Raw genomic sequence first — 14179 nt, 5'->3', positions numbered from 1 at the left:
GTTTATCTGAAGTATTTTTCATGTTTTTGTTATTCGATCAAATTGCAACCATACATGGCGTATATAATAACCATGTAACCTGCACGATGTATATAATATCCATAAATAAGAGAATGCAAGGAAACAGACAAAAGAACGATCTTGATTTTTTTCTCATAAAAATTAGTTTGTATTTAAAGACTCCCTTATTAATGGCAAATTGGCAAATTTTTTTATTTTCAAATTTTTTAAACAGTCTTTTCAATAATAATCTATAGAAACAATATATTAAAATTCAAAAAATTAAGAAAATTCATTTCACCCATTTTATGCTATACCATAACATTTTATAAAACTTTCTAATCCAAATTTATTTGAAAATTTAATTTACTGAAAATATAAATTAAATACTTGCTTACGAGCTGATCGAACTTTAGAAGCTCACATGTCAAATTTAATATCAAATATTGACTGAAGAAATTGTAATTTAATATTCTAAACATCAATATTTCAGTAGGGCAACAGTATTAATTTATTCGGCGGTATTTCTAACCTATAAGCAAAATTATTACTATGACAAAACAGCTTAGCAATAAAGTTTTCAGAAAAAAAAAGGAACTTACAAGTGGCAATAATAATATAGAACCAAGAATAGTGCAATTTAAAGTACGATGTATTTTACTTTCAGCATATGACTTGTTTTGAAAATGGATATTTCAAAATAACGGATTAAAAAGTCAATGAGACTCGCAATGATTGATTGGTCCAAAGATCGAAATAAAAATTACTAAAGAAAAAAAAAATAAGAATTTGGGACAGAGCAGCACCAAAGGACAATCCTATAGTAATCTAAAACAATTCGGTACCAATAAGCAGGAAAGTGAAATATACTACTACAGGAGAAACATTTTAAAAGAGATTGTATTTTACTTTTAGCATAGCATTGTTTCGCAAATGGATACTTCAGAATAACGAATTAAAATGCCCTACGGCATTCGCAGTGATATTTATGGCATAAGCAACTGTTCTCTAGAAAAATAACAATTTGGAACGGAGCAGCAACAAAAAGCAATATAGCAGTGATGAGAAGTACACTTTATCTATCACATTTTAACGTGTAATATGTTTTACATCGATTATATTTAGCACATTTATATATATTATATATAGCACAAAATATTTCTATTCCATTATATCTAACCCATTTTAATATGCAATATATTTTAGTTCCATTATATATAGCACAATTTAATATATAATACATTTCAGCACCATTATATATAGTACATTTCAACATGTAATATATTTCGGTTCCATTACATCTAGCACATTTTTGCATGTAATATATTTCTTTTCATTACATATAGCACATTTTAACATGTAATATATTTTATTTCTCTTATATTATCACTTTTTGACATGTAAGATAGTTTGGTTCCATTATATGTAGCACATTTAATATATTTTAGTCCCATTAATGTTAGAAAATATCCTCACGGTAAATAGTCTACCTCAGAGGGCACAATGAACCTATTTTACGATCTTTTAAAGAGTTTTTTGACTCCTAACGATATACATGCATGTACCTTGCAATCATTAACTTCTCAAATTAGGGAAACAATCAAATCTTCTTTCCTATATCATCATATTTCAAGTCAACTCTTTTAATCGTTACTTTAGAAAGAATCTTGCGAATACTATACCTCACAGGGTACAATTTCCGAAGGTTTAAAAGCAACACATTTTTTCAGCTTAATAATTTTATTATTTAAATATCTCGCAGCTAAATGTATATATTTTAATATTTTTATTATTTCGAGTTATTTTTAAATTTTAAACGCACCCTTGTCTACAATATGATAATGAAATCTAAGTGAAAAAATACATTTTTAAATATTTAACTTTGTTTGAACTTAAAATTTGAAAGAATTTAGCAAACCCAAAGATTTTTTTTTATAAATATGAGAATAGTGAACATTATAAATATTTCCGCAATATTCACATTTTGAGAAAAATTACCTATAAAATTACAATCACAAAATAAAAGCATGTTTTATTAATCAAAACATAATTTCTTCATTATATTATTACCACGCATTACATATATTTAGTATAATTCAATAATAATAGATTTATTCAGAATCACAACTTGATTTAATCTGATGAATAAAAGCTTTCATTTCAAATTTAAGCATTACGTATTACTTACGTGCAGATAAGGTTTAATCTAATAATAATAAAAAAATTTACTCACTTAACAATACAGTCTGATAACTGAATTAAATAAATTGAAAATACAAGACTGACCTTTATTAATAAAACGATTAATTAACCAATTAAATTTACAATATTTGTACTAAAAGTAATGGAGATTAAATTTTTAACAAAACAGCTTTACGGTAAAAGGTGTATCAGCCAAATTCAGGTGTATATAAATAAGGAAGAAGAAAAAAAAAGAGCAAATTTGGCGATGGAATATGTTATGCTGATTGGTTGGCATGCTTTTTATGATAATGAGAAAATAATTGTTACGAATTAATTTACCATCGTGCAATACTGATTTACTCTCTAATTAAAGCGGAAATGAGGTTTCTTAGAAATATATTACCCATAATTTTTTTTTCCTGTCGCTATCTTTTCTAAATATAGTTTTCAACAAGAGTCAACTTTAATAAAGCTGAAATCATAAAATATTCATTTTTCTATGTCAAACAGATGAATGACGGATTTTCATATTTTCCTACAGTACATCAGAATTAACATACTGAGTCTCAGACTCATCAGAAGATAATAAATAATATATTTGATAAGATTAGATATTGTAGTATTTTTCATTTTGAAACTAAAATTTAAGACACTGAGGGCATACTACATAGTTTTATTTGAAGAAACATTTAAAACCATTTGAAATCCACTAACTGAAACTATAAAAAACAAAATCAACCACACAAAAATTCTTCCATACAAGTGGAAGAATATTTAGTTACAATGATTTGCAATGAAGACTTGAGTTTCTCAGTTTCTCGTTAATCATGACAATATCCTGCCAACCTTTCAAAAACTCGCCAAAAATCAGCCATCTTGGAAGAGTACAAAGTATGATACGAAACGATTTTTACGATTGGAAGGAAAATAAAACTACTTTGACAAATAGACGTTAATCCAGTTTAATACAGACATTGATAGACATTAAGACCATTCAGGTCCTTCACCAGGTAGATTAACGGAGTTATTAATATCGGATGAGCAAGCTGGGTGCATAACCTCTCAATTTCGATTGATAATACTTCGGGGTATATTCTAAGCAATCATGATCATTCCATAGAAATATGAGCAGAAGAGTTCATCTGCCTGATTTAACAATCAATAAGCTAGCTTATTAGCTATTAGTATTGGTATATTTCATTCTAGAGTTATTACAGTTTTTCTTCTTTTCTTTACTTTATTTCATTACTAACTACCCTCAGAGATCAGTTGGTTCAATGGACATACTGATTAAGAAAAATTTCAAATGTGTCTTTTAGAAGCAACTATGTCCCAATGGTTTCCTCATAAACAGTATTTTTTAAACTTCCTATTTTGTTAGTGATGTAATTCGTGCTATTTTATAGCTATAGCTCATTGTGCTATATGTCTATATATTTTATAGCTCATTGTGCTATATGTCTTAATATTTTTCTTTAATTTCACTTAAAATTTGAAATCTGATTTTAAGCGAGGATTGATTAAATTTCAACTAAACCAGCAGCATGTCTTCTGAATCGAAGCATGTTTGTAAAATATTAAGCGAGAAGTGATTAAATTTCAACTAAACCACCAACATGCTACCTGAATCGAAGCATGCTTATGAAATATTATGAGAGAAGTGATAAAGCTTGAATTAACCACCAAGATGCTTAATGAATTGGAGCATGCTTGTAAAATTTATAACGATAGAAATAATAATTAATTATTGAACTTTGAATTTTTCAATATACTACAGAATATATTTCATGTTTTACGTAATATATCAAAGATTATTTAGTAAAAATTTTTATGATTCAATTTAAAAAATTCAGCTTATTATAATAAGAACTCAAAACATCAAACTAAAAGAGATATAGTAAAAAAGGATTAAAAAATTTTCATAACTACATAGTATTTCTGAAAATACACAGCTATAAATGTCACTCAAAAATTTCACTAAGAGAATACTTTAAACAAATCTTTTCAATACGAAAAAATAAGCCAAAAATGGACGAATAAAATAGTAGATATAATAAAGAGCATGATATGGATTTTCATTTATGACAATAAAATTATTGTTGTAAAATACGTTTAAAAACATCTTTAAAACTTAATGAAATCCAGGCGACAGAATTTGCGGTAATTAAACAACATATACCAAATTGATATTAATTATGTGTTATGATATTTTCTGAAGTTATATAAAAATGCCAAAATATCGTTTAATTTTTAATTAACTAAAATTTCAAAAAAAAAAAAAAAAAAATCCGAGAAAAATGTTCCCACCATCCCAAATATATTGTATATTAGTAACTATATGTCAAACGGTTTGACCTGTGGAGTACCAACACATACACTGATGCAAACATATTATTAATATAGATAGAGATTTATGGTCATGCCATATAAGTAAATTTGCTCCACATCTCACTGTATATTTGTATATAATCTGTCACTTTTCTTTAGAAAAATATAACTCCTATCAATCCAATTTGTGTATTATCCCAGTAGTCTTAGTTCTTCACAGCGCAAACATGTGAGAAATTTTTTCGTCATAACTTCGATTGGACTTTTAGATTTAATAATGTCGGATATTTACTGATCTCTATGTATTTATTTGTAATCTCTTTTTTTAGTTGCTCGCAATAAATTCATGGATTAAATAAATTCTGAAAATTTTCGTCATTAAAAATAAACACATTTACTTGTTGATCCGACGTCTACTTAAAATGCACTTATTTGTTTTGAAATAAGATGCACGGAGTCTGTGAGTTAAAAATAATAACATTTATTTACATTATAATAAGTTGATAATAATAAATAATTTATAATTTAATAAAAAATTATAAAAGTTCCAAGATATTCCCAATTTAAAAATAAAATATCATATTGAAGAAATTTTAAATTGTGTTAAGATGATGTAAATAATAATGTATATAATTATGTTTTTTTGAAAAAAAAAAACAACTTGTGGCTTTATCATATTTGAAGTTTGTTCAGCTTTAGGCATTGAATTTTATCTGTTTGGATAATAAACTGAAGAAGAAACGCAATAATTGAAAATTAATGATCCTCAACGAAGCTAAACTCGAAATCTAATTTCAGCTACGAAAATGTTTCTAGAAAAAAAGGGAGCAATTTATGACTGCAGGAATATAAATTTCGGCCTCAAACACATTAAATCTTCATTTAGGAATATATTAAATGTATCTATTTTCAATGCTACCTTCATTAATGACCTGTTGTTATTTGCGGTAATTTTTCTAGTAATTTGCGATAATCCACCTACGTTAATAGTTTCGTATTTGTGACGATTAAGAACATTCTGTTTTACCTTGGAAATCGGTAATTATTTTGTGTATATTTGACTGCGTTTCCTCAGAATATGTAAACTTTTGCGCACGAATACTGCTGTTACCTTAGAATTGGTTTAATATTTCTAAACTATAGTAGTTTCAAATTAAGGAACTTCTTTAAATCATTAATAAGGAATGGCCATAAAATAAATTTACCTGATTGGGGAGATCTATAGCCAAAATAGATACATCAAAACCAAATTTCATACATCGAGGGTATTATACAGCACTATATTAATATACAGGAATAAGAGTAAATTTCATGTAAAAAAAAACTGTTCAAGTTACTGTCGAAAAGTTAAAAAAATTGTCGAAGATACAGAGAAAAAAAATTAAAAAATTACAAATTGTTATAAAAAATTATCAGTAAGAAAGATTTTAATTTTGTCTGAATTCCGAAATCAATAATCAATAATTCAATATAAAATTTGTACATTAATTTCGTTCATCAGTTTTTGTCGCTAATGTCTCCAAACAAGGAATTTTATTTTATGACCACCCTGTACGAATATGAAGTGAATTCGGAATAGTTACCCTTGGCTAATTATTTGTCCCTAATCAGCTGAGAACAGGAGTTAATTCAAAGGTTCATAAAGGAAAAAAACTAAACTTGTTTGCAAACATATTTGCTAATTTGTAATAAAAGGCTGATATATTGAAAGAGTTCATAGTCTGTGAAGGGGAAAGTCTGAGTCTGAAGTCACAGAGTCTGAAGGGGAAAACACGTGTAAATAAATTGCTTTGTAATTTGCATATTCAAAGGAATTTCCATAGGAAAATCTGCATCTTTTTTAATGGAAGCTGCCTATGTATTTTAGTTTTTACTAAGTAAAAATTATGAAAAATTGTATTTATTTGAGTTGAAGCTTCAATAAACTTAGACGATAATTTGAGGAGGACGTCATGAAATTTCGCCAAGAACATTCGGACATGAAAACTTTTGTTAGTTGTGATTGAAATAGTTGTTTTTATATTTGTTTTAGTGCCTGGATTTTAATTATTTCTTGAGGATTTATGATAATATCAGCGATAAATATTTGATCAACAAGAATTAACAATGAATCGGATTCTAAAACTAATCTAGAATTTTCTGTATTATTGCCAAGTTTTTCACAGGTAATGTTGCTTACAATTACAGAAGTAATTTTCGTTTGGTTAGATTAAGTCCCATTTTGAAATCGCAAGAAAGCACATCGTTGTCAAAAGTCAAAAACATAGTGTGGTCCACTAAAAGATTTTATAAAACTCTCATTCACGATATTTAGCACTGTTATCCAAAAGAATGACAGAAATTGACATTATGATAGCCTAGTGACACGTCTCAAAGAATTGCTTCGGTAAGTTTTTTTTTATAATGTAAGTGTATAATATCCTATGTTAAGAGCTTGTTCCGTATTTATGAGTACCATCTGTCAGTGAATGTGTTTAACTAAGCAGGTCAGTCTTATTTAGGCATTGTTGAATGCGAACTCAGGCACAGATCCTTTTTAATTTTCACTGCCTTTATGACATAAAAGCGTTATCAAGATTCAAACTTTTCAATACAAGATTTAAACACAAAGTGCAGCGTTATTTTACTGGTGACCCTTTGCATTCGAAATGTAATTCAATGCATAATTATTCATCTAATACGTGGAATTAGGTTAATAATAATGCATCGAATTCCCCCAAAAATTAATCTTCATCTTGTTACGATTATGGAGGTAATTTTAACAATCAAAATTAAATAAATGAATTAATTTAAACGCCAAAATGATGCACTATCTTGTCACTGGAGCCATTTGAGTTCAAAGGATTTATTATGGAATTACTGAATTAATGCGTAAATAACACTTTTACACTTCTATCAGCTAGAAGGTTTTATGATGACAAGAATGTCGGTTTTATTTATGGAATTTAATATTAAATGATCAATGATTCAAAAGTATTTAGAAAAGTAAAATAATAATAAATAGAATTTTTCTGTTTACCTGAGCTAAGCAGCCTTATAAATGGAAGATTTTATGAAATTGCCTTTAATCACGATAGGTATTGCATGTAATATGAAATTGACATGGTGTAGGCCATTACGTGTCATCTAATATCTAGTTACGTAATTTTTTAGGCTGCATTTGATGTCATATATACGGTTATATCTTAGCATCTCAGCGAATCATAGGCAATGAAAGTGCTGATCTAATATTCTCTTATAACGGATGCGAATCAATTTGAATTCGGAATGTAGATAGGAAATTCTTGTCATGTATTAAAATGTTCTGAGTTTTCACATGCACAATAATTCAATTTGAATTAAAATATATTTTATCTTACTGCTTATGTTTAGATTTCCTTGAACTCTAGAATTTTTAACTAGCTACATTATGTTCAATTAATTAAAGGACGTTCCAACCACAACAAAATGTAAGAAAAACTAACACTGTTGCTCATGTTATATGGAAGAACAGGGAATTGCTGAAATGAAAAAAAAAATCGCAGTATGATTGAAGTGTTGCATCAATGAAACTTATTTTTCGCTCCTGCAGAATGCTGTTAAGGCTTTCTGATAAATGTTTTCTTGGAATTTTGTCTGCGCGGTGTTTCGATATTCACATTAATATGTCACCTAGATGTTGAAATATATTGGGTTGGCAACTAAGTAATTGCGGATTTCACTCATAGATGACTTCAGGTGAATTTTTAGGTTTGCAGACGTAGTACAAATGTAAAACACATTTTGTTATTTGATAGTTGCAATTCAGCTATCAATCAGTAAAAAAAGTTTTTTGATCGGTTGCGTAGTTTTCGTTTGGCATTCGTTGAAAAATGGAAAATCAAAAGGAAAATTTTCGTCATATTTTGCTTTTTTATTTCCTCAAAGGGAAAAACGCATCGCAAGCTCATAAAAAGTTATGTGCTGTTTATGGTGACGAAGCCTTAAAAGAACGGCGGTGTCAAAATTGGTTTGCCAAATTTCGTTCTGGTGATTTTTCACTCAAAAATGAAAAACCCTCTGGTCGAAGTTGAAGTTGATGACGACCTAATCAAAGCAATAATCGATTCAGATCTTCACGTGAGATTGCAGAGAAGCTTCATGTATCACATACATGCATTGAAAATCACTTAAAACAACTTGGCTATGTTAAAAAACTCGATACATGGGTTCCTCACGAACTGAAAGAAACGCATTTAGCGCAACGTATTAACAGCTGTGATTTGCTAAAGAGACAATGAAAATGATCCATTTTTAAAACGACGGATAACTGGCGATGAAAAATGGGTTGTTTACAACAATATCAAGCGGAAAAGATTGTGGAGCAGGCCAGGTGAACCAATTCAAACAACATCGAAAGCTGATATTCATCAAAAGAAGGTTTTGTTATCAGTTTGGTGGGATTACAAAGAAATTGTCTACTTTGAACTCTTACCACACAACCGAACGATCAATTCTGATGTCTACATTGAACAACTAACGAAATTAAACAATGCAGTTGAAGAAAAGCGGCCTGAATTGACAAATCGAAAAGGTGTTGTATTCCATCATGACAATGCAAAGCCACACACATCTTTGGTCACTCGACAAAAATTATTGGAGCTTGTTTGGGATGTTTTGCCACATCCACCATATAGCCCTGACCTTGCACCATTTGATTACTTTTTGTTTCGATCTTTACAAAACTCCTTGAATGGTAAAAATTTCAATAATGATGATGATGTCAAATCGTACCTGATTCAGTTTTTTGCTAATAAAAACCAGAAGTTTTATGAACGTGGGATTATGATGCTGCCTGAAAGATGGCAAAAGGTCATTGATCAAAATGGGCAATACATTACAGAACAAAGTTATTTAGTTCCATGAAAAAATTGTCTTTGATTTTCTAAAAAAAATCCGCAATTACTTAGTTGCCAATCCAATATATTAGAACTTGTATAAAAAGCTTTAGGTTAATAATCTTTATAATAAACTTCAATAGTCCTCGTTCGAACTTGAACTATGATTAAAATTTTGCCTCATATGCATATGCATTCAATAATTTAATACCTGCTTTCTTCCAAATGTGAAAAAATTTAATTTTCTTGTAATCACTACATAATTTAATGTTATCAAGTTTGAAATAGAAAATCGATTCATAATTCACTTTCAACCAGCTTTAATGATTCACTCGAGTGGAATTTGGAATAATTTTTTCTATGGGAAGGAGTTTACATTCTTTTTTTTCCTGGACTAGATGATACAGATTGGTTTAAATGTACAGCAACTCTAACAGGTCTGGCTTGAAGCCAGAAACCACTATTGCTGGCTATTAAATTTTGGAAGCAAAATGAATATGTAAAAAATGTTTTGAGCTTTGAAAATAAAATGGAAATTCTGAATAAGTACGAAAGTTCATCTTAAAGTCCTGAAGTGATCATTAAAATAACATTTACTGAATTTTCTTTCCCTTATTAAAATTTGAAATATTTGCTTGTGTATTTAATTAATTATATACTGCTCTCTTTGCTTTCCGAGATAAACACGGTTTCGTATAATTAGAATAAATTTTTTTTCACTATTGAAATTCATAAATTTAATCATTGGAATGTTTTTAGATGACAATAATAATTTACATTATCTATCAACATAAAAGTTATATTAATAATTATTTTACATTTTGATATTAAAATTATAATTCAAGTATTAGGTGTGAATGAACCTTTAATTGTGTCTAAAAATTCATAACATATAATTAATAATTATAAATTTATTTGAAATAATTTAAAATAAATTTGAAAAAAAAAGGCATTCGTGTATAAATTCTGAGTTCTGAATTGCTAAACTAATGGCTTGACGATTATGCCGGTCAGACGTTGACGGTCAGCTTCAATAATAGCTATTAATAAAAAGACAACGGAAGCAATAAGAAATTGCATGCAATTGGTAGCAACTAAGAGAAACAATTTGGATTCCTAATATATGGAGTTTGGTGTAATTTACTTACATTAATGTCTCTTTTTAAAGCAACGCTAAGGCTATTTTGGGACAGACCTTGAAATTTTGAACAACGGTCAGATGACGAGAGCGACACTGAGCAGACACATTTTCTAGTTTAGCATATGATAAGTAATGAAATTATTAATATATAATAGAATTTAAATACTACACTGAGTGCTTTTCTCGTAAATTGTAGATATAGACAGAGCCACAAATGCTTCGATTGCTCAGATTTTTATTTTTTTTTAAATTTCACATAAGAGAGTTAGGTACTTTATAGTACAATAAAAACACACAAACAAACACTGGCACTTGTGAATTTACTGCATGCCGTTAATGAACTGCAGTTCCTAAAGACCAATCTTTAACATGAAAATAGCATTTTATTGAATTTATAGTGCGATCTCTATCATTGTTCTTTACAGACATGAAGCGAACCCTTTGCACTCGGATGTCTCTTCTCAGGCACCATTCAAGATGGTGCATCATTTTTATTTTTTATTTATTTATTAAAACACACCTACAGAAAAGTAGGAAGATGCAACTTAATTTTTTGGAAAAGTTCAACTTAGAACAATTATGTGTATTTATTTTCCGAAGGAATAAGCAGGTCTTTTGAATAATTATGCATCAAATTATTTTTCTGAGTGCAAAGGAATTTTTTTTGTCGTGTGACTATTTAAGCCAAGCTTTTGCACAGTAGCTTCTGAGGGTAAAGGCCCCTAAGCACCCGAGAGCAGAAGTCTGACTCCTAGCTCATATGAAGAAGAAACATGCACACACTCGCTTGCACAATCAATTTTCACAGGGGAGCTCATTCACCCACCTCACAAATAGAACACAGGGTAGAAAACAACCATGCCCGAACCAGGACTCGAACCCGGGACGCCTAGATCACAGGGAAGACGCTATACCCCTAGGCCAGGACGCCGGCAGTGCAAACGATTAATACTCAGTAACAAATATCGAATATGTATTTTAGACAAGTCTTTGAAATGATTGGAACCAAAATTTCATTTAGAATTCCAATTGTTATCAAAATATCACATATTAGTTATTTAAGTAAATATGTTTTTGAGTCATTCCGTTTATATGCATGAAAAATTACAGATAGCCAGAAATAGTTTTGAAAATACAATTTAAATGTTGAAACTTGGAATGAAATTTTAATTATCTAATTTGTGATGTTTTTTGAATTATCGGGTTTATATGCATGCGAAAGTACCCATCGACAATACCCTGTCAACCCCCGAGACGGACGTAGTTTCAAATTTGGAACAGGTATCTATATAATAGAATTCTAAATCTGTGCATCAAATTTTATCTCTCTTGTTTATTGTGTTTCTTAATTATCATATTCACTTACTCATAATCACTCGGACAGACAGACTTCTTCAAGAATGGTTTTCATTTAAAATTATATATATATATATATTGAAAAATTGGTGTTGAGACCATACATTAAATTTTGTCCGTCTAGTTTATCGCGTTTTTGATTTATCGTGTTCATAGACAGAACAGCAGACAAAGGCAATAGACATAATTCCAAAGCAATAGACATAATTCCAAAGCAATAGACATAATTCCAAAGAAATAGACATAATTCCAATACTGTGTTTTTCAGATTCTGGGAAGCTTTGAAATGTGGTGATTCATCGAAATATGGAGTTCGAATTTTTTTAAAATCACAATACTTTCTTTTGTATATTTAAGTATACAAGAAAAAAAATTCTGTATTTTGACAATGAATCGGATCGAAAGCTAGCAATACTTCAAGCTAATTCTATAATATACGAAACCATTGACATTGCTTTGCAGCGGTTCGAATGAGAAGTTTACATTAATATGGCCTTAGAGTCTTTAAATTGACATAGAGTCTTTAAATGTTGAAACTTGGAATGAAATTTTAATTATCTAATTTGTGATGTTTTTGAATTATCGGGTTTATATGCATGCGAAAGTACCCATCGACAATACCCTGTCAACCCCCGAGACGGACGTAGTTTCAAATTTGGAACAGGTATCTATATAATAGAATTCTAAATCTGTGCATCAAATTTTATCTCTCTAGTTTATTGCGTTTCTTAATTATCATATTCTCTTGATCATGATCATTCGGACAGACAGACTTCCTCAGAATGGTTTTCATTCAAAATTATATATATATTGAAAAATTGGTGTTGAGACCATATATTAAATTTTGTCCGTCTAGTTTATCGCGTTTTTTATTTATCGTGTTCATAGCAGACAAAGGCAATAGACATAATTCCAAAGCAATAGACATAATTCCAAAACCGTGTTTTTCAGATTCAGGGAAGCCCTGAAATGTGGAGATTCACCAAAATATTGAGTTCGAATTTTTTTGAAAATCACAATACTTTCTTTTGTATAATAAAGTATATAAGAAAAAAATTCTGTATTTTGAAAATGAATTGGATCGAAAGCTAGCAATACTTCAAGCTAATTCTATAATATACGAAACCATTGATATTGCTTTGCAGCGGTTAGAATGAGAATTAATATGGCATTAGAGTCTTTAAATTGACATAGAAAATATCTGGTAAACGATGAGTTATCAGAGTTTGAGAAGAAATATTTCCTACTGGAACGAATACTTCATATTCAAACATAACAGCAAATTATACGTCACGAGTTTGCTGCATATCATTGCTTAACCCTTTCTAGGGCCATGAGAAGTATGCTTCCCACCAAATTCATCAATCTTTATATGAAATTATGTAGGTCGGCATAAGTTCTGACAAATTGTTTTAGAAAGACAGAAGCGTAGATGCTTCAGTTCTTTATCTCACACAAAAAGATGTGTCTTGATTTGTTACTTAATTATTAATTAACCAAATTAATTAATTAATCAAATTAAATTTATCTAATAAGTTAAATGAATCCATTTTCTTCTAATTCAAGCCTAAAAATATTTTAACATAATATGACTAGAAAAAATGGCCCTTTAAAGGGTTAATATTCAACACCATCTATCTCAAATTTTCAAATTTTGCAATAAGATGAAACAATTAAAGTTTTCGGCCACCAATAACTAAAAGTTCTGATATTTTTACATCTGGCATGAGCAAGATATCACATGAAAAGAAGTGAAAAATATTCATTAAAGGATTCGAAAAATGTAGTTTCTTTTTCGGCTTAAAGTTTGGAAATTAAGAGATTTGATTGTAAAGCGACGATAAAACGAAGTTATCGTTAGTGAGGTAATTCCATTTCTATTTTAAGCGTACAATTTTGTATCGGTATGTGAAATACATTCTTAATACATTATTTATATACTTTTCTTTCAACAGCTGTTTCATTGGACTCCGATTATTACAATTCATCTAGATTAAAAAGCAAAGTTAGATCCTAGGCTTATGTGAATTCTAATTTCACTTTTTAAAATCCCTTTCTATTATGCATATTTAGAATATCACGGTAATAATTTTTTTAAAATTAATTTTAGCAAAATTGAAATATTTTTCTATTAATTATGATATTGTCTGAGAACTAATAACGATATTTTTTATGATACTCTCTATGAATATAATATATGAATGGGCCATTGAAAAGCATTTCTTTTTCATTGAAATGTTTAAACGATGAGAGCTAGAGAAACGAAATGTTTCCTAAAGTGTTTTAAATTATTTTATTTTTTAAATGAAAATTC

At 29.0% G+C, this 14179-nt stretch overlaps 1 protein-coding gene across 1 annotated transcript in view; it reads right to left on the bottom strand.

Moving 5' to 3' along the window:
- LOC129962949 (uncharacterized) overlaps window positions 1-14179 on the bottom strand; it is a 71979-nt gene that overhangs the window by 25534 nt on the left and 32266 nt on the right. The window lies entirely within an intron of this gene.

This window comes from Argiope bruennichi, chromosome 3 (assembly GCF_947563725.1).
Source record: "Argiope bruennichi chromosome 3, qqArgBrue1.1, whole genome shotgun sequence".
Classification (NCBI taxonomy): domain Eukaryota; kingdom Metazoa; phylum Arthropoda; class Arachnida; order Araneae; family Araneidae; genus Argiope; species Argiope bruennichi.
Note: the sequence above shows the minus strand (reverse complement) of the source record. Positions and strands in the feature narration are given on the sequence as shown.